The 25,531-nt window shown below is 42.8% G+C and overlaps 1 long non-coding RNA gene across 1 annotated transcript in view; it reads right to left on the reverse strand.

Annotated features, from left to right (window-relative positions):
* The window catches only part of LOC309339484, a 612,964-nt gene that overhangs the window by 368,786 nt on the left and 218,647 nt on the right, over nt 1–25,531 (reverse strand). The window lies entirely within an intron of this gene.

Here is a 25,531-nt window from a genome sequence, read left to right on the forward strand (position 1 = left end):
ATCAGTCAGTGACCCCACTCCCCATTGGCTGCTCCTGGGACGGGGAACCTGTGGGGAATGTGTGGGATATGATGTGGGTTTGTGGCTGAAATTGGAGGATAGGTGAGTAGCTTCACACCATATATTTAAAGCACGATGATATAACTCTGTACAATCATGGCTTCCCCCAAAGAATGTTGGGAGCTGTGGTTTGTTAAGGGTGCTGAGATTTGTTAGCAGATCCCTATTCCCCTCCCAGAGTTACAATTCCCTGAGTGGCTTAACAATCAATCCCACTGCACAGAAAACTCTGGAAGTTGTAGTGATATTTTCCTGGTAAGACCCCTTGAATCCCTCCTAAAAGAATAAAGACACCATAGTCTTATTCATAAGCAATAAAAAGAAAGTTTACTCACAATCAGGCAGAGCACAGTGTGATCCCTGAAGGCAAGCTTAAGGCTTAAAGTTACAAACTTATACTAACAGGTTTACCTCATAAGGGAGATGACCTGAGGGACTGCTTGGCTGGCAGCCAGCCATTCATTCCAGGAAGTTCGCAGGACGAAAAGAAGATGGAAAAGAGAGAGAGTGGCAGCATGCCTTGTCCTTTTACCAGGTCTGGAAAGGTCATGCCCACCCAATAGTCACATGCAAGGAAGGATGCTCCAGGCCAGGAGGAACAGGAAGTTTCAACTGGCTGGACCAAACATTCCCTTGCATCTCCACTCTAGCAAAACAAAGAATGTTATATTTGACTGCTCCCAGTGGATTACATCCCACAATGCACAGTCTAAATCAATCACAGTGAACACTTAGGATTCCGGCTTATTATAACTTGCCTTGGATCCTCTTTTCACAACCTTCCATGTATTGAAATGTAAACGACGGAATCTTGGAGGTGAGCGTGTTAATTGCTAAACAGATGTTTGCCTGCTTAGATGTCTCTGAAGTTGTAAATATAGATTTGAAGGGACCACCAAGAACAGAGCAAAAGCTTCAGATCAAAGTCTTCCTTTTTGGTGTTTTCATCTAGACACCTTCTATCAGAATCACCAAGTGGAAATTGCAGCGTTTTCACCTACGGGAACAACATGCATGTGCCTGATCCAAGTGCAGATGTAGAGGTAGCATCAAATTTGTCCCAAAGTGAAATTCAAGAACGAGGAATGTTGAAGAAACCAATACAAGTTCTCGTAGTGGGGCAGTAGCAGTTGGAGAACATCCCTTTCTGCATGGACTGTTGATCAAAGCCCTTCACATGTTCAGTCCCTCACATGAATAGAATCACATGGTGGGGAGGGCACCTGTCCTGCTTGCACCGCTCCCTTCATTGCCCCTGGTGTGCACCATGCACTGAAGGAGAAGACCTGCACCATCCGGCTTCTAACTCATGTGCAGAGCTCACATGCATAGAGCCGACTCCCTACATCACACTTCGTCCTCCGACAAGCAGAAAGCAGTAGGACCCAGCAACATATATGTGAATGAAGGGAAGCTTGCTCCCCTTCTCCCCCAGTACATTTTGAAGTGCAGGAGTTCACTGCCTTATAGCAATCCAATCTTAAAATAATAAATGTACAAACTGCTGTGGCTAAGCTCTCCTGGTCCAGGAATGGCAGTTGCTGTTGTGCTATTGTTACATTCATATTCTGTGCTTCCTACCAACAGCTCAGATAAGCATTTCCTCCCCTTAAAACAACCTTGCAAGAGCTATTGGACTTAAATGTGTGATTTACTTGACTTATCCCTGCTACTATTTGCATAAGGGAGGAGGCTCCTATTTGCAATAATGGTGCGCTGTCAGCCAATGTGGTGTGGCTCTAATGAGTGTCCGACTCATATGGGCCAATTGGGATTCAGATCCTTGCTCGGCTACGAAGCTGATTGGCTGGCCCTCTTGGTCCATGCTACCTGACAGCTTAGTTGTGAAGATAATATGGGGGGGGCAGTTAATATATCCCCTGCCTTGAAATCTTTGGAGGTAGGGATATGAATAAAATTAATTAATAAAGGGTGTTAGGTCTGTACACAGAAAATATAATTATTTATACTAGGGTTGACACCTAAATAGCACATAAATTTAATTCTAAGGCCATGTTTGGAGGCTCCTCTCTGGACGAGACATTGAAGGGGGGGGACGCGTTTTGACAAAATTCGTAAATATTCCTCTGGGTGGGGGGAAGGATAGGATGTCGTGAAAGCAGTCACAAATACTGGTACAGATTCTCAAACAAAGTGTGTTGTGTGTTGTTTCTCACCATCACAGGGTAACCCATTTGGAGTCCACCTCTGGTGATGCAACTCTCCACACACTGAGCAAAAATCACAGGTCAGGGACTGGAGTTCTCACCAAAGTTCGGTAAAGCAAAATGTGAAGGCCAATTTGGAGATTCTAGCCTGTGAGTAGCAGTAAGGATTTCATGGCGAACAGCAATTTCTCTCAGCAGTTTCTTTCACATGTCCCTGGCATCTGTTTGATGGGAATGGTGCACTGTTGTAAAGCAAAACTTTTCAAAGAAGAGAGGGTGATGGAAAAAGACAACACATGTTCTTCTTACCCGTTTACAAATGGAAAAAGGACAGGAAATGCAATGGCTTAAACGAAATTAGAACATAACCTTTAAACTGAAGAATTCCAGCTCACAATGAAAATGTACATATATACATGCCATATCTTAGGTACAGTCAAAAGTACCATAAATCATAATTGATGTTTGCTTTCACCTCCTTCTCCCAAGGTCTGTCACTCCTTTTATCATTTCCCCCTATCCTTCGGTAGTGCTTATGAATTGTTGCTCATCTCAGGGGCCTTTCACACATGATGAGAAGGTGCTATTGCATTTCCAAATGTGCGCCCAACAGGTCTTTTCTGTCAATTTTGAAAGGTATTCCCATGAGTCTGAAAGACATGCTAAGTAAACATGCAGCTGAGAGACCATGGGAGTTGCCAGAGGGGGGTGGGGGACACATTCTCCCCAAAGGAGCTCAACCCCCCCAACCCCCTCATTGCTGGACTTCTGTCATTAACATATACTGTTATTTTTCATTCAGACATCTTAACATGTGGGACAAAGCTTGCCCACCTAAAAAATATACTTTGCCCCTTCTGTTCCCTGCCCATTTATTTTCTGATGCCCTCACTGTGAGAGACTTTGCCATGTTTGCCTCATTTTTTCCATGCCTGAAAAGATGCAATTGACTCTGAAGTTACAGTGACCCATCTAGTCTTTTGAGGCCCCTTTCCAAGGCTAGACTGACTGCCATGCTAAATGCATTACTGTCTTCAAAGGCTAAGGTCAGGGGTGGGGAACTTCAGGCCTGAGGGTCAAAAATCCAGACCTATTTGAGTTTTGGGACTCTCCCAGGCCACACAACTTCCATTCCCAGATGCCGCACCCTCACCGAAAGCTTTTGTCTAGCTGGAATGTTGTGATACTGCCTCTCGCTTGCCTGGGAAGAGCACAGAGAAGACTCTCTATGTACAGAAATGTCCTCCTTCACAGTGGCTTGAATATAACCATGTTACCAATGCAAAGGTAAAGAGTCCCATGTCTTGCTCCATCCACTTTTGCCTCGCATCCCACCTACCACAGGTGCGTTGGTGTATTGCCAAAATGAACTTGAATCAAGCACATCCTTGAAGCACACCTAAAATGTCTGCTTGGCAACAAGACTTCTCCCCGGTGACAGGTGTCTTTATCGTGGCATGTGGTGGAGAGTGAGGCAGTCAGTGTGGCTGCCAGAATATGTGGAAGAATATCTGAGAGCCTGTCTCTCTGGCCAGGTGGCTGAAGGGAGTAGAGATCCGTATATAGTTCTGTTTCTTATTTTATATGTAGGCCAGTAGTGTTATACAACCTGTAATGTAAATAATAAAGACTTTAAGAGAAGAACTGGATGGGTGAGGTGGTTATTCATGTCACGGGAATTCACCAAGAGAGGGCTGGACTGCAGTTGCTGTGAAGACACAGGAAGACTTTCTGAGGAACTCTGCTGGGACGAAGAAAATGAACCCCAAGAGTTGTCACTCAGGCACTAACAAATTGTGTGGCTCTCAGAAGGTTGTCCAGGAAGGAATGTGGTCTTTGGACTGATACTTCCTCCCCACAGCTTAAGAGGAGAGGAGTTTGGATTTGATATCCCGCTTTATCACTACCCGAAGGAGTCTCAAAGCGGCTAACATTCTCCTTTCCCTTCCTCCCCCACAACAAACACTCTGTGAGGTGAGTGGGGCTGAGAGACTTCAGAGAAGTGTGACTGGCTCAAGGTCACCCAGCAGCTGCATGTGGAGGAGTGGGGAAGCGAACCCAGTTCGCCAGATTACGGGTCCACTGCTCTTAACCACTACACCACACTGGCTCTCAGCTTAGATATACTGACTTGCCAGCAGGAAAATCCCTGGCCAAGCTGAGGGAGTTTCATATGTCCACTTACTGCGCCACAGCAGATCATGCCCAGCCTGCCATCAGGGCACAGCAACATTTAAATCCTGCTTAGTCTTAATTAGTTTTTGTTTGTGCAATCTTTAAAGATCAGAAGTGCCATATAACCCTTATTTATTACTCATTTTGGTTGCCTTTTAAAAACGTAACCTTTTGTCAGAGTTCTGCTTTTATTGAATAATTAATTGTGTTTAGCATCTGATGCACTTTTCGGCACTGGAGTGTGACAGCAGCTTGACAGTTTAAAATACTTTTAAAGGAAAAGTCTCCTACTCTATAATTTTCATTAGCCGCGTAATGTGTGATTCTTTTTTTAAAAAAAGTAGCATGGCTGGTATCTTAAATGCCACTGGGTTGCCAGCAAAAATCTACTTAGCATTTGTGTTATCACTCTAATGTACGTGACAAAGACTGAACAACTATTCTATGAATAACAAGTGGGTAAGGATCTATGAACTGGAAAAATGTGGGTGCTCTTGGACTTATCATTAGTTGAGCAGTCTCAACCAGTCTCAGGGAAATGGGCTGTGTTTTCATTTGGGAGTTTTATTTAGCTGGAACTTGCCAGAAACTCAGTTCTGGCACCACTCAGGTGAGCACCATTGCCATTCTCAGAGAACGAGGGAGGTGTTCCTGGTGAGTTCTGGCATCTCTTTTTTCCCTAGAAAAATAGTACTGATAAGAGTAAGGAAACGTATATACGCCTCCCGATTCCATTGTATTTTTAAATCTGTATCACCTTTCCTCACTGTTGTGCTCCCTCTATCAGAATGTAAGGCAGAATGATCCCTGGGAAAAATTACAGGACCTGAATAAAAGAAAACCTCTCTTGCTCTGTCTAGTTCCAGGCCGCCCAGAGAACAGCATTTGGCTTCTCTAGTGCTACAATTCTGTTTGCATAGAGCAGACATGTCTCATTGGTTTCCATATTGAACACAGCATTGAAGTGATCAGCATGATCGGCTGCTTAAGCACTACTAAATATGCCTTAGCACCCTGGCATACTAATTGCTCAGTTCCTTTGATAGGGTTTTCTTTCTTTTTTTTTGTCTAGGGACCCATATGCATATCGGGGAGTGGCAAATTTGGCACTTGCTGCCTACATCCACCTCTGTTAGTGACACACAAACACACCTCACCATTTTCCTGGTCTAGTACCTTTTTTGGGCTGGATGGGTTCACAGCTTTTGTGTCAGAGCTGCCTCTAGGTCCCAGCTCACAGAGGACCAACGCCAGGCTGATGTTATGTACAAAAGTCTTTATTGAAGTTTAATTTCCATTTCAAAGCCAGAGCGTGCAGCCCTACGTCTAGACTCTAGATCGGCGAAGTCCCGTCTGAGTCTCCGCCCCTTCCACACCAGTTTAAGATCCTAGCCCTGCTCCACCTCCTGCGCTGCTCTCTTCTCCTCTGGGTCCTCCTGCCCTCTGGGGCATTGCCCTTTCTGGACTCTTCCGACGCTGAGTCGCTTAGCTCCTCCCCCTGCCTCCGGCGGGCTTTAGGACCCGGTTCCCAATCCTCACTCTCTGCTGTCCCGCGCTCCTGTACATTTGAACTTGCTTCTCGCGCCAACCCAGTGACCTTTCTCCTAACCGTTACACTACTTCTATCACTGCTTCCCTCTTCCGTGACACTGGCCGGATCTGACCTCCCTTCCGTTGTCCGACTCTCCGAGGGAGGCGTGGTAGACTCTGCCTCGTCTCCTCTCCCTGGTGGGGAAAGCACTGGCCCCGATGCCTGGAACTCTTCCCCCCCACTCTGCTCTGGTGGGGAAGCTGGTCCTGATTTCCAACAACTGCTCTGGGAGTCCCTGCTGCCCCCTTGCTCCTGGGGCGTTCCCCTTGGGACCCCCCTGCCCCTGGCCACTGGCGCTCCCTTCTGTGAATCTTCTGATTCGCTGGAGAGGCTCATGGAATCCCTCGGACCACTGTCCCCTCCTACGCTCCCTTCGGATTCCTCCCCCTCGCTCTCCATCTCCCATCTTCCCTGTGCCTCAGCTCCTGAGCCCCTGACATTTTGCCTTTTAGTTCCTTTGGCAATTCCATGCTATTTCAATGCACTCCAAATTTTGCACAGTCCCGTGTTATCAAAATACTAGTTTAGTAGTGTCTCCTAACCTTGAGCTACCTTGGCTAGAGTATCAGCAACAGCTGCGTATAACAGTTCTCCCTGTCAGAATGTCACTAAGCATGGAATTCAGTTACCCCCTTTCTAAGGGGCGAGAGGGACGAAAAAGGGGATGAAAGCCTCCCCCCACTATTTATGGAATCATTCTAGTCCAAAAAACAGGATACATTGTAGTGTTGCATAACCCTGGATGTCCATTAGAGATGTCAATGGTGTCATATCTTATCTTCTGCAGCCTCTGGAAATGCTAAATATTTTAAAGTCTGGCATAAGTAAATACTCAGCAGTCTGACCTTGAGATACTTATGGCCTTATTGACAACCTGTCAGGTGCCACATTTTTTAGACCTTCTGCCTCTCTTGCTTAGTTTCCTGGTATAGATTTTCTGTAGGATAATTTAACTTTTAAACTCCTGTCGCCTTCTAGTCTTGCAATGATTGTTACTGTCTCCATTTCCCATGTCCCCTCAAGAGATCATATCCATTGGTACTACATACTGCAAGACCTCAACTGCTACAGGGAAAGGTGGGTGGGCTGCCTTGGGCTGTGGCATATTTCCCCCATCCCTTGAAATTGGTGAATTCTGAGCTTTCAAATAATATGGCGTATCCACGATTAAGGTAAAAAGTGGGAGATAAATCAGATCAGTCTGTGAATAGGTGTGCAGAAAGAATTTGGGTGGGTAGAGAGCTTTAAAATACCCTACTCCCAAGTCTATTATGCTGAGATGTTTTTAACATGAACACTCAGCACAGCTATAACATCTCTAGCACAACAAACTGATGAGGTGCTATATTCCCCCACACAAAAAAAATATTTACAAATATTTGCTGTCCCTTTGTTGCATACACAGCTTGGGCAACAATCTAGTTTCCTGCTTTGTCCTTTACACAGCCTTCCATAAGTTCTTCTGTGTCCACAGGATTCCCACATTACTACTCATCTCTGGTGTTAATTTTTCCATGTGAGAAAACCTGTGCATATTAGAGGCTTCTGTGCACCCATGGGTGTGTGGAACAGATCAGGCTCTTGGTGATAAATTTACTCCTGCTTTCTAAGAGAAAATAGATTATATGGAAGGAGAAGGAGAAAAGAAGAATCCCTGTTTCACAGGCACAAATGGCCTCCAATTAAAGACCTAAGTACAGGCATAGGCAACCTCAACCCTCCAGATGTTTTGGGACTACAACTCCCATGATCCCTAGCTAACAGGACCAGTGGCCAGGGATGATGGGAATTGTAGTCCCAAAACATCTGGAAGGCCGAGATTGCCTATGCCTGCCTAAGTAAATGTTGCAGTAGGGCAAAGATTACAGTTGCATTGTGGGGTTTTGTAAAATAAAACCACTTCCTCCCCAGGTGCATCCTGTGTCAATCTATTGTAAATATACACACTAGCACACAAGTAGAATGGTATACCAGGCCATCACAGAATTCCTGATATGGAAAGCTGGAGGCTCAACATTTGCATGATTTGCATTGCAAAGTCGCAAATCATGCAGAAAGGCAAAACACTCTAATGGGAGTGTAACACTGAGCTCTGGCCTTCCTTCTGAGTTAGCATGCATAGAATTGCACTGTTATAAGCACACATTTTTAATGCTTTCATTGAAATCAATGGGATTTTAAAATGCTTAGTTTGGCCGGATCATTCCCAATGTGTGGAGTGATTTTGAATTCCCTTCAATTTAGACATTTGGGAAAAGGTCGGAATTGGTTTTCATTTTCATTCTGAGCCCAATGATGCCTTTCCTAAGAACTATTTCACCACTACAAGCTCTAAAAGTCATTTGCTCAGCAAGGTACCTAAAAACCATCCCTGCTGAGGCTTTAAAATATTCATTTAGGTCCCTCTTAGTGGGAGGTGTGATGTGCTGATCCAGTCATTATTTTGACACTCAGATGAATTAATTGTCAGATATGTACATATTTCATATTTGTTATTTCCATGAGCCTAGGTGAGATGTTCTTCCTATAACACTGATTTGGCTTCTTGGAGCTATTTAGAAAGATTAACCATGTTTGAAATTACTATTCCTGCAACTCTTGAAAAGTTTCATAGAGTCATCAGAACTGGAGAACTCCTTACTGTATTTTATTAATGAGGTTCTCCGGGTTAAACTAATCATTTATATATTGTATTCCTATATCCAAAGTCCTCACATTACCAACAGGTAATTTAATCTACCTGAAACATGCATCTGCAAGCACTGCCAAAATCCATTTGTTAAATTTGCATATTTTCATTTAACATGACATTGCACGGTGCTGTATAATGCAGGGCGGAATGCAAACTAGACAAGGTGCAATCACATAATGCTTCATAAAGCGAAGGCAAAACTGAATTGCTACACTCACCCTATTCATGCTTACTGCTTGATGGAGTTCTTCTTTATAGAGACACTCCATCAAATGCCGAAGGTTGCAATCTTTGATGGTAAGGCCTATTGAACTCTGCGGGGCATATTTCCAATTAGGCAGGCATAGGATTGTGCTGTGTGACATTGTAGGATCATATATAGCCTATTTCAACCATTCTGCAAGGTTTCTCCCAGCTCTGCTATTTCAGATCATAAACCACATGTTTCCCTGGTGGAATACATTATGCAATTTGCTGTCAGTTGCAGATCATAGCATACACCCATGTTTCACAATGGAGCTCACCTTATCTTGCCAAAGGATACATTTTCCAAAGGCAAATTAATGTTGCTTTAAGCCAATATGGGATCAAACTCCTATAACCTTGCTGTATTACCTAGGCAGGTACATGTTTGTAGCTTGTGAATGCAGTGGAATTACTGCTGCTGCTGCTGGTGCTGTGGTTGTTAGGCCTTTTCTGCAGTGGCTCCCCATTTCCTCTCCCCAGGAAGATTTGACTGGAGCCTTCATTATACACCTTAGGCATCAGGCAAAAATGTGCCTCTTTAACCAGGCCTTTGGCTGATTGTTATCCAATGCCCTTTTAAAATCTGTTGGGGTGGGGGGGGGTTGTTCTTGTTATGTATTTTGTTTTTTTAATATTGTGATTTTATGTTGTGAACCAGCAGGTATACAAATTTGATTGATTAATAATAATAATAATAATAATAATAATAATAATAATAATAATAATGCAAATGACCCCTGGACGGTTAAATCCAGTCAAAGGTGACTATGGGGTTGTGGCGCTCATCTTGCTTTCAGGCCAAGGGAGCTGGTGTTTGTCCACAGACAGCCTTCTGGGTTATGTGACCAACATAACTAAACCATTTCTGGCACAACAGAACACTGTGACAGAAACCAGAGCACACGGAAATGCTGTTTACCTTCCCACTACAGCAGTGCCTATTTACCTACTTGCACTGGCATGCTTTCGAACTTTTTGGTTGGCAGGAGCTGGGACAGAGCAACGGTAGCTCACCCAGTCATGGGGATTCGAACTGCTGACCTTTCGATCAGCAAGCCCAAGAGGCTCAGTGGTTTAGACCACAGCACCACCCACATATAATATTTGTATACTGCCCTATACCCACCGGTCTCAGAGCGGTTCACAAAATAAAATCGCAATATAAAAACACAAAATACGTAAGCAAAATAACTCAGACTGGACGCTAGAGTTGGGTGAAATCATCATCATCAGACCACAAGTTTATTGGGCAGGCAAGCAGGGTTGGCACAGCAGTAGGATGAAGATCAGTGCCTATTCCACCTTGCTGATAGAATGGCATTCTGTTCAGGGTTAGGAAGCACTCAACCCCTCAACCAGCTCTGAGTTCTGGAATGGCGCAAGCCAAACATCTAGGATCCACCTGGGCAACTGGAAAGAGGGAGAGATTCCAGCCAGTCAGGTGCCGTACCCAGTCCTCCCCCCAGGACCTTACAATATGATATGATATGATACGATACGATGATACGATACGATACGATACGATACGATACGATACGATACGATACGATATGATACGATACGACACGACAATACAGTACAATACAATACAATACAATACAATACAATACAATACAATACAATACAATACAATACAATAATTTTTATTGTCACTGTCCCATACAGAACAACGAAATTGAAAATCTACATCAGACATTCAGAATCCAGCAAGCCTGCTATCCCAGCTATCCCAGCCTGGTTAGGCCCCTAAAAACTCTGATACCCCGTAATTAAATACAATAGACTCCCATAGAGACTACCTTACACTGCGTTTAAAACCAAAATCACATCTGAATAGAAACTGTTTCTCAGGCAGCTAGTCCTAGTCTTTATAACCCTGTACCTTCTTCCAGAAGGCAGAAGCTGAAAGAGATGTTGTCCCATGCTATTTATAACCAAAATTGGAGGGGGAGGGAATACCTTCTTAACTGCCTAAAACAAAGAAGCATTTCACTGAGGGAAAGGCACAAAACAACAGCAACAACCAAGGACCAATTCCTTTACAGCCTCATCAACAAGTGACCCTTGTGAAGCTCTAACACCAAGGCAGGGTGGGAATGGGCAAAATGGTGTTGAACCCTCAAAGATCCCATTGGATGATATCATTTCTGTGAAATCTCCTGAGAGCACCTTGGGGAGATGAAGCCCTGCCTCCCATTTGTGCCCAGAGCCCTCACACCTCCAGGCAAAGTTGCCCCACACAGAGGCACACTGAGTGAGACTAAGTTATTGCATGTCTCAAAACATGCATGTCAAAAAGTGAATTGGATCTGTGGGGAAATGCTGAACTATTGGACCAATATCTAAAGAACTATAAAGCACAGAAAGAGATAAAACCAGAGTATCAATAAATAAAATATTCAAAATATTAAGGCTATTTTTGATCACCAACAGAAAGAAACTATGCAGAAAGAAAATAATTCTTATTGAAAGTTTTTTTGGGGGTTTTTTTTGGGGGGGGTTGGAAGGGAAGAACATTTTTCTGAGCATCTGTTCTACACACAAACACCATTACTAAACCTTGAAAGAAAATAAAAGGATTTAGTATTGTTGCCAGACAATGACATATATTGTGTGGTTTTTTTTCTGTGAGTTTTCAGCTATGAGAATCTGATTCCTAATTAAACCAGTGGGTTTAAGTGTGCCTAAACCTATGGTGAATTGCAACCCTCAAGAATATTCCTGTGATTGTCATTAGGCAGAATGAGGAGCCCATCTAATGAAAAAGAACCCTCTGATAATGATTTCAGGCATTACTGATGTTATTTTTATTGCAATGGAATGGGACAGGTTCTTGGGGAATTGTCTGCTATGGGGGCCAAAACAACTTGCCTGGCCTGGGATATTATTATTTGGCCACTTGGGGTGCCCCACCTCAGAAAGAAAAATAGTGGGGGCCAGCCTGACAGTCATGTACTGTGTGGCACCAGAAACATGATGTGCTGAATGCCAAGCACATAAAATGTGGAAATCAAACACACACACACACACACAATTTGGAGTTTCTCCCTTTTATTTTTTGCCTTGAATGTTCATACTATACTTGGAAATGCAAATGGAGCCTCTCTGAGTGACACTTATAGAACCGTGGAATCGCATTGAGCAACCAAGGTTGAAAAAAGTGCACCTGAAAAAGGAGTGCCTCTTGCTTTCCATTCAAAACTCAGTTATGATTCACTTTGATGTCTGATCATCTAACGTGCAGTGTCTGCAGCTCACCTGGAGCTGTCAGTCATTTCCCAGCCAGATGAAAAAGAAGCCACCTTATGTATGTGACCTCATCCATCTCCCTCTGCTCACGTTATAAAAATGTCAACATCATTATCATAGTTTCTCCCCTCCTCCTTTTTATTCATTTCTAATTTGAAAAATGCGTGAATATCACCCCTCTCCTTCTCCCACCCTTTTTGATGTTAAAGGACCAATGGAAGAAAATAATAATTAGCAAGATCTTCTGGGTACAAACACCTGGTTGTTTCAAGGAGTCTTGTAAAGAATGGTGATTATGCCCAAATCCTGCTGCTCTTTCCTGCCAAAATGTCGAAGAGTGGAAGAGAATTTTCACTGCTAGGCATTTCCCCTGCCTAAACATTTGGAGAAGGAAGCACATTTATGACCCCCTATGTTGCCATAAAACAGTAGATAGTTAAAAAAAAAAAATAAAAGTTAATTAGACTTAAAAGTATAGCTCAATTTGCACAGCAGATCCACAGCAAACCACAGCCTGGAAGAATGATGGGGAACCCATCCCCCCCCCAAAAAAATGTTGCCAGACTCCAGTTCCCATTAGCCTCAGCCAGGCTCAACAGTGGTTGGTTGAAGTCCAGCAACTTCTCCACAGCCACAAGTTTCCCATCCCTGACTTAAGAGAATCATCTATATGTGTCACAAAGCTGGCTTAATTTCAGCTGCAATTGCATTAGAGAGATATAAAAGACATGAGTCAACCAGCAATGAATATTTCATCACAATAATTTTATATATTAGAGGAAGAAAGATATATTAAACATTGACAGCACCAATCATTAAAAGCTAATGGAAGACATGGCTGGTAGTTAAACAAAAAACATTGCCTTAGAAAGGGAGAGTATGTTCTGCAATTTTGTAACTGGTGCATGAATTTTCATGTTACATACAAAAAACATGGGGGTGACATGTCATTCCATCAGTTGCTGATGAACTTGCATATGTAATTTCACAGAGGTTTAGACAGGCCACACCAAAAACAATAGGAGTATCTCTTGAGGAGAAAAAGATGAAATGTTCATGGAGAGAAATACTTGCCAATCCATATTCCAGTCTCCCAAGGTCAACTTTTTGACCTTTGACCACAAAGAGGCATTGGGCATACTTTTCATGTCCTCTCCACAAAATTCATGGCTTCTAGCATCTTACACACTATCCCACAGAGCTATCTTAAACTTTAAACAGGACTGTTCATAGACATCCCTTTTATTCCATCTATTTTAAAAATGGAACTTTATTGATGTTTGTGCTGAAGGAAAATCTGCACAAATTTAAAAACTTTTCTATCTATATTGCCCCTTTACACAAGCAATGAGTAAAGAGAGCTGTGGTATTTAGTGGAAATATGGTAAAACAAGATACATCAGTTTGAATCGGCACACATTTTGAGTAAGTCCACCTCAACAAACCAGAATGAAGTTTTGTGAGATACATTTACACTGTGGCCACTTGGTGCTCTCATTTGCCATAGATGTTTTTGAGAGTCGGGGAGAGAGCTTCCGGGCTGCAACCCAGAAATGGGAAACTGACACATACACCCACCCCTACTGAAGATCCTGTGTGCCTTCTGAACAGTGTTGAATTGGATTTGGGAGCAGTTGGGGCAGGGAGGAGTTGCAGGAATGGAATGGGGAAATGGAAAACTCCCTTCCATTACTTTCCTTATGCTGACTTATCTCAGAAGCCAAGCCCAGTTTTCATTGAGGTCCCCTTTTCACATTATTCTTTCTCCTGCATGGCAGTCCTTCAGATATTTGAACCCCCCTCATGTCTTCACTTGTCAAAGCTAAACAAACACAACTCCTCAACAGCTTTCCATAGGACTTGTTGCCCATTCCTTTATCAGTCTGGTTGCCCTTCTCTACACATTCCACTTTGTCAATGTCCTTCTTAAAAGGTGGCACCCTTACCTGGACACATCAATACCCCAGGTGTGGCTTGACCAGTGCAGAATAAAGTGAAAGTATAAGCCTTCATGGAACCAAACAGAATGCATGAAACCCCACTTGCAGTGTCCCCAGCCCTCCGTCCACAGCCTGACCCCCAACCACCTTTATCAGGATTCTCTGATCATGGTTCTGCTCATGTTCTACTCATGTTCAAGTGACTATGAGTAGAAGACTCCTGCAGTCCTTTCCAGTGCAACACAGGGAAGATTGGGTCCTGAGAACGGGTGCCCTCTATCACTCTGAACATTTGTGTGCTCAAGTGAATGTCTGAAGATGCCTTGTTGTTGCTTTGTTGATTCCCTATCCCTATCCGCACCCTATGATTTTGTTCATGCAGCTGAAAATTCCACTAGCTTTAAGCAGTCACATTGTAATCATGTTCAGCATCTGATCAACTAAGACCCCTAGATCCTTTTCAAATATTCTGCTGTCAATGCAGGTTTCCCTCCCCTCCTATATTTTGTGCAGGACTTCACATTTATCTCTGCTGAATTTCATCTTGTTGGTTTGGGCTCATTGTTCCAGCTTGTCAAGATTTTTTTTTAAACCTTTACACTTGTATTCTACGGCATTTGGTTTCCCTCCCAGATCTGTGGCAACTGCACATCTGAGAAACATCATCTCAACATCCTCATCCAAGTCAGGTAGGAAAATGTTGATCAAGTTTTCTGACACTTCAGTCTAGCTCTCCCTCCAGGTTGATGCAGAGCTATTAATGAGCACTCATTGGGTGTGGTTGCTCAACAGGCTATCGATTCATCCACCTGACATTGTCAAGCTTTTGTAAAATCATTTCAAATGCAGACAGTTTCATAGTACACGTAAATGAAGGGGTAAAACACTGAATGTGTCAAAAAGTAATGTATGAATTCAAGCTTTTGTGATTTTGAGATGGGAGGGATGACCTCACCATAGATTACAAGAACCCACAATTACACCAGTTGCTAATGCAACTATTTCCTTGTAGCTATATAGCCCCAGTTAAACAAACACACTGTAAGTCTTTTGGTAACAAGTAAGTGTCCCCCCCCCTTGATTTGCATTTCCATTTTTTAAAAAATACCCCAAATATCTTCATTGTTTCCCAGAAGAAACCCAGAAAGGGGGGAGACCATTGATTTAGGGATAACATATTTTCCATGTAGAGCTGTGCTGTTTTAGGTGACATTATCTGAAATTGAATAATATTGCAAGCGTTTCAAAATGTGGAATGTAAGCCTGATTGATTTTTTTAAAAAAGGGGGGAGTGTTACATTTTGCTGTGCAAATACTTTTATGAAGGGCATCAAGTTACAATACTGCTCAGAAAGAATATTGCCAAGATGTTTTTTCTTCCAGTTTTGTTGGCTTGTTCTCCATCATTTGAATACATTCATATGCAGATACTTAAGGGCAAAAACACGAACCGCAGCCCATACTAACCATGGCCACACATTCACAATTGCTGCTTGGCCTGTAACACAGAGATGATGATCACTGCTGTCAGTTGTGACAGCAAAATATCCTGCTGGTGATGGAAGCAGAAAGAGAGGGGACCTGGGCTGAGTCTCTCTCATCCCCTCAAACTGGTTATCAGCTGCATCAAAGCTGACAGTGGTCTCTGTGAGGGTATGGAAACATGGGGCCACTCCACCTGCTATAAAAGCCTCCATGTCAGATATCCCAGTAGCATCTGAGCTGAGAGGATCACATTGACAGGTGCTGCTTCCTAGTAACAGCTGACATTTTGCTCAATATGCTTCTCTGACTGGCTGCTAGAAAGTGGCAGCTGTCAAACGGCTTGAACTTAGTGAGATGTTGTGCACTCCACACAGATTGTTTGATTAAAAGTATTTTAGCAAGAGGTCAACAGGCAGTGGTGACCTCTAGGTTAGATTACTGCAATATGTTGTGCATAGGGCTGCCTTTGAAGACAGCTCAGAAGCTGCAGCTAGTGCAAAATTCAGTGACCAGACGGTTGATTGGGACCAGGCAGTCTGAGGATATAACACTAATTCTGGCTTGTTTGATCTGGGCTCCTTTGGGTGGAAGGGTGGGATATAAACTGAATAATACTACTACTGGGAGGAATTCAACATTATATCTCTGCAATCATTTCATCTGTGCAATCATTTCAGATAGAACAATTCCTACCACCCCCTACATGCACGTTTCTATGGGGGTTCTTTGCACCCTGCCCTGAGCCAATTTGGGGGAGCTTGGGAGCATAAAGGGAGGGGAAACCCCATTGCCACCTTAATGCCCTGCTTTTGCATTCTGCAAAGTTGTTGAAATTCACAGAATGAGATTGGTCTTGTGAATTGGATTATTCCATGTCATTCACCCAACTCTACTAAAGATAGACGTCATATAGGGACAATATCTTTCATCCTGAAATTCTAAACTTTCTGCTCAGTATTTCATGAATGGAAAGTAGGTTTTTGTTTTTTTTTTTAGTTTATTTTGTATTAGTTTTCAAATTATTATAGAACTGGGAAGACAGATGAAGAATGATAAAAAATTGCAGCATCCTGATTTGAAGCTAAAGACGCACACTTGGAAACCATCCAAGCCCCAGGAAACTATATTTTAATTTAGTCCTCCTGTTTGTTCGGGCTCATAGAAAGTTGATTTCTTGCTGTTTTACTACTACTATTATTAGGCTTCTCTTGACAGGCCATCTATATACATTTTGGAACGATGGCTGGGCTCCAAAGATGAGCGCAAAGCACTTCTGCTTGTACAAAAGCTGCTCCTGAAAGAGGAGGAATCTTCAGCATAGGAATAGGCATGGTGGCAACAGCGAAAATTTAAGGAAGGAGGTCAGCAAATATCAGGCAGCACAACATACATCAGTGAATAAATATCTAGCGAAGCATTGAATTTTCATTTTTTTTTTTTACAGCAATTCCTTTTTTGTACTTTATAACTTTTTGGAAGTGATATGGAGTCAAGTGTGCACACACTTTAGAATAAGGACTGACTTCTGAGTATGCAAGCATTTGCTATTTATGATGAAACTGCAATCAAGTCAAAATTTTGTTTTGGTGATGACATACGTTTGCAGCTTATTGTCAAGCTGATTCAGAACAATTATGTGAATTGCCCTTTTTACTGCTATAATGGTTATTCCGTTCCAATGTTTCCAATACTACAATCTACTGTTCTATCGGAAGCAATATATTCAGCTTTCCCCACGCCACCTTTCATTCTGAAGTTTCCCATTTCTGGTTTTGAGGAAGGGAAGGATCAGTTATGCTCCCTAGGATGTGATTTATGTAGCATATAAGGGAGTGTAAGAATGTTCGGAAGTGCATACATGTACTTGTCATGAGGAAAATATTCTACTGCCTCTTGATAAAAAGGTAAAGGACCCCTGACAGTTAAGTCCAGTCACGAAAGACTCAGGTTGCAGCTCTCGTCTCGCTTTACTGGCCGAGGGAGCCAGTGTTTGCATGCAGACAGTTTTTCTGGTCATGTGGCCAGCATGACTAAGCCGCTTTTGGTGAAACCAGAGCAGTACACGGAAACGCCGTTTACCTTCCCGCTGGAGTGGTACCTATTTATCTACTTGCACTTTGACGTGCTTTCGAACTGCTAGGTTTGCAGGAGCAGGAACCGAACAATGGGAGCTCACCTTCTGATCGGCAAGCCCAAGAGGCTCAGTGGTTTACACCACAGCGCCACCTGCGTCCCACTGCCTCTTGATACTAAGCTTGAATATGATAAAGATCTTAATGGCAGTACAGTGGTACCTCTGGTTGCGGATGGGATCTGGGTTTGCCGCGTTCGCATCCTGAAGGATACGCAACCAGAGGTGTGCGTATCCAGAGGTACCACTGTATATCACCATCTTTTGGATGTCCCAGAAACTTAAATGCTCCGACAGACAGCCAAAGTCAGTTGTCACAGCCCTGGTGTATTATTTCATGTTGGTCACTTTAGGAACCTTTCTGGATCAAAGAGCACAATACAAATCAAGTAAATAAAAAATGCAATATGGCTTAGGGAGGTTGTGAAAATTCTTTTCTCAGCATTTCACAAAGACACACTGGATTGGCCTTTGTTAGATGTGGTTTTCTGGTATAATATCCTGATTAAGGGCACATACATTTAGAAACAATGAGAATTTTTCAATTCCCCACAATGGTTTTTCGGAAACAAAAGACTGAAGTCATTCCCTCTCTCCCCTCCCCATTTGCCACTTCATGTTGATTTGCGGCAACAAAGCATATAAAGTACTAGCGTGCTAAGCTATTGTGCACAGCATATCAAGCTAAATTTATAATAGCAGAATAAGCAGTAAATTGTTTCTTACTTCTGAGCACGATGAGCCTTTTCCATTATATTGTACTCTGGAAACAATAATCATGCTGAGACAAGTGACTTGTATGTATTTCTGGATAAAACTTTGTCTAGGAACAGAAGTTCATAATGAGTCATTTCTGCTTTGACTAGCATTGCTACACTACAATTATTTCATGATGAAGCTTTTTACAAGAAGTCTTTTCGTGTACTATAGTGAAAGTTGAGCTAAGGTTTTGTATTTGTTGCATACTCTGGAACCTACAAAATTTTCATGTACTCCAGTACTGAAAATCTGTAAGGCTGAGTTCATGCATACACACATCCTGGTTTACGAATATTTACTCTGTGAAAATTCACTTATCCAAACATGCGGAATTAGTACCCAAAATTAGCTATGTACACTGCAGAGTCAGATATCCAAACACAGAGTATTTTTATTACTTCCTTGTTTGCTTTTTGCTGGTTGTCTGAGGAATGGAAGGAAGGAAGAGGTGTGATCAGACAAACCAAAGAGCATTTTTTCCTGGGTATTCCTGGGTTATTTTGGCCTTTTGCGGTCAAAATTCCATCACCAGGAATGCATTAGAAATTTTCACATAGGAATCCATGGCAACCATTGACAAATGATTTCCAGGGAACACATTGTGATTGGCAGGTGGGACCTGTGTGTATATGAAACATTGTGCCATAGTTGCTTATGTAAAGTTATGTAATTTTGCCACAATAGATGGCAAGTTAAATAATGTCATTTTTGGTAGAACACCGACTGCAGTGGAATGGAAGCAGTGTGCATGAAATGAATGCAGAGTGGAATAGAAAACAATGCCTTCTTGCATCCCCAGCTGCAGTTTGGTAGACATGAAGAAGGACAAAGAGATGCAGAGAGTCTCTGGGAGCATCTTAGAGTTCTGCCTTCTCCCCAGACTCCTAGTATAGGTGCAGTGGTCTTTGGCAGTTTGCTGGGAGTGTTTGAGCTCAGCTCAATTCATTTATTTGTTGTAAATAAACTGAAATATTACAGAATGTTGTATGTCTCCAGTGACCACCGTCCAAAGGAAACTAAAACCTGGCAAGCACAGCACCCTTGGAACCTCTCAGCACCCAAACTGGGGTCAGCATTACAGTATAAAAATGTGCCCCACAAGGAGAAATTGCTACTTTAGCAATTGTTAGTTGGACATCAAGCACAGTCACTTTGTAATTGCCATGTGTTTCACCTTGGATTGAGAACACTTCTAGGTTTTGCAAATCCTGGATGGCTGAAAAAGAAATGGAGTGGGGAAGGGGGGAACCCAAGGAGATGAAATGAAATGAGTCTTCAGGGAAAGGCAGATACTTTCGAATTCTTTGGGGATCTTGAGGGAGTACAAAGGTGACGGAACCTCATTAATTTGTTCAATCAGTTCAGGTTCCAAAACTCATTAAATTTTGTATGCGTTTCAAGAACAAGCAGCCACTTAAGAATTTTCCAACGTGCCGCAGCTTTGCGGGGATGCTTTCATCCCTGTCGTGAACTTTTGCTTAAAACCTTCTGTGCAGCAGCTTTCTACATAATTAGCACCCTGGCATACATTTTACAAAGTAATCTTGTCTCGCAGTAAGACAACTTTGGGAAGTAAAGAAGAGAAGACGCAATTTACCTTTGTTTGCTTGATTAGACTGGATTGCTGCTGTAGTTTCTTCACACCAAGAAATCTAAAGGACGTGTTCCTTGTTTCCCTTTAATAGGAGACATGGTTGGTAAGTGCCAATGGAAATGGAGCCAAAAGAGGGTCACTGAGAACAGGCATCATGCCTGAGGAAACCTTGAGTTTTGTGAAGGTACAAATCCCTCCCCCGAAAGCCCCCCCCCCAAAAGGCTGAGCAGGGCTGACTGGCTGTAACTCTGAATAGGATCACTCCTGTGAGGAAGGGAACAGCATATACTGCAGCATTTTGTTGCAGGTCTCACTTGTTTATTGCAATGATAACAGCAAGACAGTGTCTGAACAGGCAATGGACATACAGTCTTCAACCTAAGAAAGCCAAGTACACATTTCAGGGCAGACAGAGAATCCCTGGGTTTTTCCTAAGGGTTGCACAGTGTGATGTCAACACACCAATAAACTACTTTGGAAACACTTAGTGTGTTCATTTTAAACAGCTTGAGAATGGAAACTGATGACAAGGAATGGATTGCCCTAGTAGTACCTGTTGTCCATGAATATTATGAAAAGGAGGAGGACGTATTGAGCAAATCAAATCTGCAGATGGTAGCAAATATAATCAGGGTTGTAAAATGCAAAATTACCGTAGTACAGGGCTCCAGAAGGCTAACTCCACACTGAGCAATTGAAGAGTGAGTGAGAGGCAGAGAAGCAATGCAGATTGAAGCAAATCATCTTAACTGCCCATATATACTGATGGGTTCCAAGTTTTAGAGAACCATTGGCATTCTAGTAGCTACTTAATATTCACTGCGTGACTGCTTTAACTGCTCAGAAATCCAGGGTAACAGAGTGCTAATGGTACTGCCATATCAGCACATAGATGTAAGCTACAGATGGAGCGGCTCTCCAGGCACTTAGAGATGGCACATGCACCATGCCAGAAATGGTCATTTGAAATCATCAAGTGCTCAAAACATTGGTCATTAATAGCAACAATGCTTAGCATTCATCATCAGTGCTGAAAGCACTGAACATATATTAGCTCAGCACTCTTTACAAGAATGGTATAAAGTTGAGGGCTTTCCTGTACTCAGCTCTGTGGGCTAGTTGAAAGCCGGCATATGTCAGGGGTAGGCAAGGACCTCTAGATGTTGTTGAAACACAATTCCCATCAGTCCCAGCCAACATGGTCAATGGGCAGGGATTATGGGAGCTGCAGTCCTGCAGCAGCTAGTGGACATCATGTTGGCTAACTCTGGGAGAGTTCCATGGTGCCTTAAAAATAGCAGGAGGCTCTTAAGGGAAAAATTAAAAAATGTAAACAATCATAGGGGGATGCTGAGGTGAAGTGGCGAATATCATTTGAAGAAGGTGGCACCAGCCATTTTGTTTTTCTTTAACCGTCTGTAAAGAATAGCTAAGAGTCATCCTTTCCTTCTTATCAAGATGTCCAAAATGCAGTATCATTCTGAGGTGGGGGGAAATGTTGGCCACCACTCAAGAAAGTGGCTGACAGCTCCCAAGAAGAGCTGCGTCCTGACTTCCATTTTCGGACTCAGTACTTGGACTCTTGGTTTGGTTATTATGGTATTGTTCCAGAATTCACTACAGTGCCAAACATAGATCAGGTCACAGGCTCTACAGTTCAGAAGGCAGAGCAGAACTCTAAGTTATGCAGCTAGGTGTAAGATAAGGCATCATCTCAACACTTGATGGTTCTCCAGGGCTCTCCTTTTGAAGAGCGGAGTAGGTGCATTCATTCATGCATCCATGTCACAAAACTACAGGACTGGGCAAGTAGGTGGACACTCCCAGGGGTAAGCTGGAACTGCTGATATCTCGCATGTTGACACACCCTCAGTGATGGAGATGGAGCTGATGCAGCTGGTTCACTGTTGGTAGCCTGAGAAACTTTCCTGGAGGTGGGCAGCACTTCACTGACGGGGTGTGTGGGTGTGTGGCAAATGAGGCAACTCTTCCACAGTGGCCTGGGTATCTGATGTCACTTAGGCTGACCTCTCCTCTGACAACTCACTCAATCCCTTCCTGGCATCTAGATCGGCACTTCCCAAAATGCTGGGCCCCTTACCAGGATCCAGTTCTGTACTCTTGTACCATTCCTTCTCCTCCTCTGTCCAACGCTGCCAAGATATCTCCATGGGGTTCTTGACAAACTGCACTGCTACCTGAGGTAGCTATAACTTCTGGAGTTAAGGTGGGGGGAGGGGGGACATAAACAAAGCCAACCCGCTCCATGAACCTTTGGATGAAAAACTGTGGGAATGCCTTCCCAAAGGATTCACTGCCTATGAGCAGGGTAGCTAATGCTTAAAAGTCAGCCTTGGGTGGTGAGTTTCTTTTCGCACAGTTCTTTTTCCTTTAGAAGGAGAAAAATAGATTAAATTTTGATGAAGCGTTCCCCCATCATTGCTGGACCCCTGTGGTTCCTTGAAGGAAAGGCACTTTTCACATACAAAATTATAACTGAATCATACACTGGAAATTAAAATAAAACAGTAATCGCTAGCATGCTTGTCTGAAAGTGAACTCCATCAAAATCAATGGGATTTACCTCAGAGACGAAATACAAGTTGGATGGGAGCATTAATGTGAAATATTCTGTTATTTCTCTTTCAGAAATCTGAAGCACATGGGACAGAGTCAGGGATGTCAGAGAATTTCAATGGAAACAGGAGCAGAAATTGCTGTGCCTCATTTATTTGTCCCACCTCTGAACAAAAATCAATCCTGCAAATGCAATTGATATTTGCTGTTGTCGTTGTTGTTGTGAGCACTGTGTTTCACTTGCATTGAAATAATACCATAACAACATAATTATTTACATAAAATTCTACCACATCAGACAGTGAGACGAACAACGCCGTTTTGATAAGAAACCAAACTACAGTGAACAAGAACATTGCTGCATGTGAATGCAGATTGGAATGGAAAGCAATACCTTCCCACATCCCAAGACAAGGTTGCCTCCATCTGAAGTGTACTTTGTCCTTTTTGTGCCCTGCCCCCATATTGTTCTTATGCCAGAACTTGGTCCATAAACCCCTTTCTTACAACATACACTTGGTTTCTGTGTATGTTAGGGTCACCTCTGTCTCTTCAGTAGGTGAAGGTATGTAGCTCCAGGCCATGAAAATAAGATGCCTAGCCTGCTTCCACCCCACAATTCCCACCCACCTATTTAGCATTTCTCTAGTCTCTGCCATAAATCCACATGCAGCTGGGGTGCTAGACAGGACCTTACCATGATAACAGCCTGGCTGTGTCGTATTAAAATACACAACAGCAATTTCATCCATGAAGTGTTGGATAGCATGGATCTGGTGGCAATCAAAGATATCAAGTCAGCCATTGGAACCAACTCCTCAGCCCCAAAGTCCCTTTGGCTCCTCCAGTACAGTGGTATCTCGGGTTAAGAACTTAATTCGTTCTGGAGGTCTGTTCTTAACCTGAAACTGTTCTTAACCTGAAGCACCACTTTAGCTAATTGGCCTCCTGCTGCCACCGCACCGCCAGAGCACGATTTCTGTTCTCACCCTGAAGCAAAGTTCTTAACCCGTGGTACTATTTCTGGGTTAGCAGAGTCTGTAACCTGAAGCGTACCACTGTAAAATATTTGAGGTGGTCACTGCCCCCCTCCCCCAAGTTAATGGGCATTGCCATTCAAATGTTGTGTGTGCACCACATCATGTCATCAGTTATGTGGGGTGGGGCTTATCTGCCCCTCCTTAATATTTTATTGAAATTGGCATTCCTGATGCCAGCAATTTTCGACCAGCAATTAACACCGGAGGACATAAGCCACATCATGTATATTTGCTCTACGGACTGTTATGTTTTCTTGCCTTTAGAAAAGATGCTCGCAAGATACACTTGCTAGAATCTTGATCTTTGCTTTCCTTTGCACTTTAAAAGAGAATAACTTATTTTCTATTATTCATCCTAAAGCCATTTTTAAAAAAATAAATAAGAGAGGGGGTAAAGGGGAAAAGAAAAGAAGAAACCCCTCTCTGTCAGGCAAACTCAGGCATGCTGTATAGCCTAGGTTGTAACTTGGAGCAAAATGCAGCTTCAGAATCCACAGCATTTCCAGCTGATATGAAATAAATAAATTACACACATACACACACTCTCTCACACTATTCCCACTTGTACCCTTAGCTCACAATCATATTTGCTTTCCTCATAAGCCTGTCAATATAAGTTATTTGGTGGAACAATTTATCTGAACTGAAAACAGGCTTACCTGCCAGCAGAAAACAACATTTCTTTTCCAATCTATTTATCCAAATTAAACTTTGATTCTGTGGCTGTCATGGTGAGCTGATAACTGCAGGCTGATGTATTTTTTTGTGCACTTTTAAATAAATGTGTCTCTCTTTGTTCAGCGCCTGCTTCTGGGTGAAATAATGGCATCTCTGTTTATTTTTCAGCTGGTTAATTTCTGATTATCCCCCCCCCCCCTCCACACACAAACACACACTAACCCTTTCTTTATTCAGATTCATGGTTCATTCTTAAGTAGAAGCTTTTCAACAATACAATTTAATGCCTTAATTATAATTTAAGAGATAAAAGCCAGGCTTTGACAGGCTCATGCGGCTGCGTGAGGTGGTTAAAAAGAAAAATGGCTCTCTTCAGATTGCTTCATTATGTCCATAGGGGGCACATTTTACCTGACAAAAGAAGTTCAGCTGTGCCACCACTCCTTACGGTTGCATTGATTATTTGAAATTATGATTCAGCACTTTCTCACCCATACTCCCAGGGGACTGATTCCCTCCTGCTTGTTTCAAGGCAGTCATTACGGCAACTCAGCAAACACAAACTGATAGCCCAAGCTCTGAATCTCAAAGGTAATCACATCTTTAAAATCTATTGCACTCCAAGGGCTGGGCCATAGCTCGGTGGTAAAACATCTGCTTTGAGCGCACAAGGTACCATGTTCAACCCCTGACATCTCCAGGGAGGGACGAAGGAAAAACTCTCCCATCTGAAACTAGGATCGGAGGAGGAAATTGCCTCAGTTTGCATGTAAAGGTAAACCTGCCTAACATGCTCCTTCCAAAGACTGAAATGCAGCCCTCCTTCAAAATTTGCCACCCACCCAAGTTTTGCAATGCATTTCTACAGCCAAGCAATATGTACAAAAGGTGTACATACTAGGGTAAAGTGTGCCTATAAATGCATATATTGCTGAAAATAACATGCCAAAAATGCATTATGTTAGAGGAGATCACTTTGCAAACAAAAAGGTGCATCTTAAGCAAAATTGCATACGAAAATGCATGTATTAAGAGAAATTAGCACTAAAAATGCTGGTGACTTTTCATGAGGATGTAGAAATGTGAATAACTGAACTTGAGACTGGAAAACTGAGAAATGGGAAGAAACCAAAATAGTCATATTCA

This window comes from Podarcis erhardii (assembly GCF_964252035.2).
Source record: "Podarcis erhardii genome assembly, chromosome: 3".
In the NCBI taxonomy this organism is placed as follows: domain Eukaryota; kingdom Metazoa; phylum Chordata; class Lepidosauria; order Squamata; family Lacertidae; genus Podarcis; species Podarcis erhardii.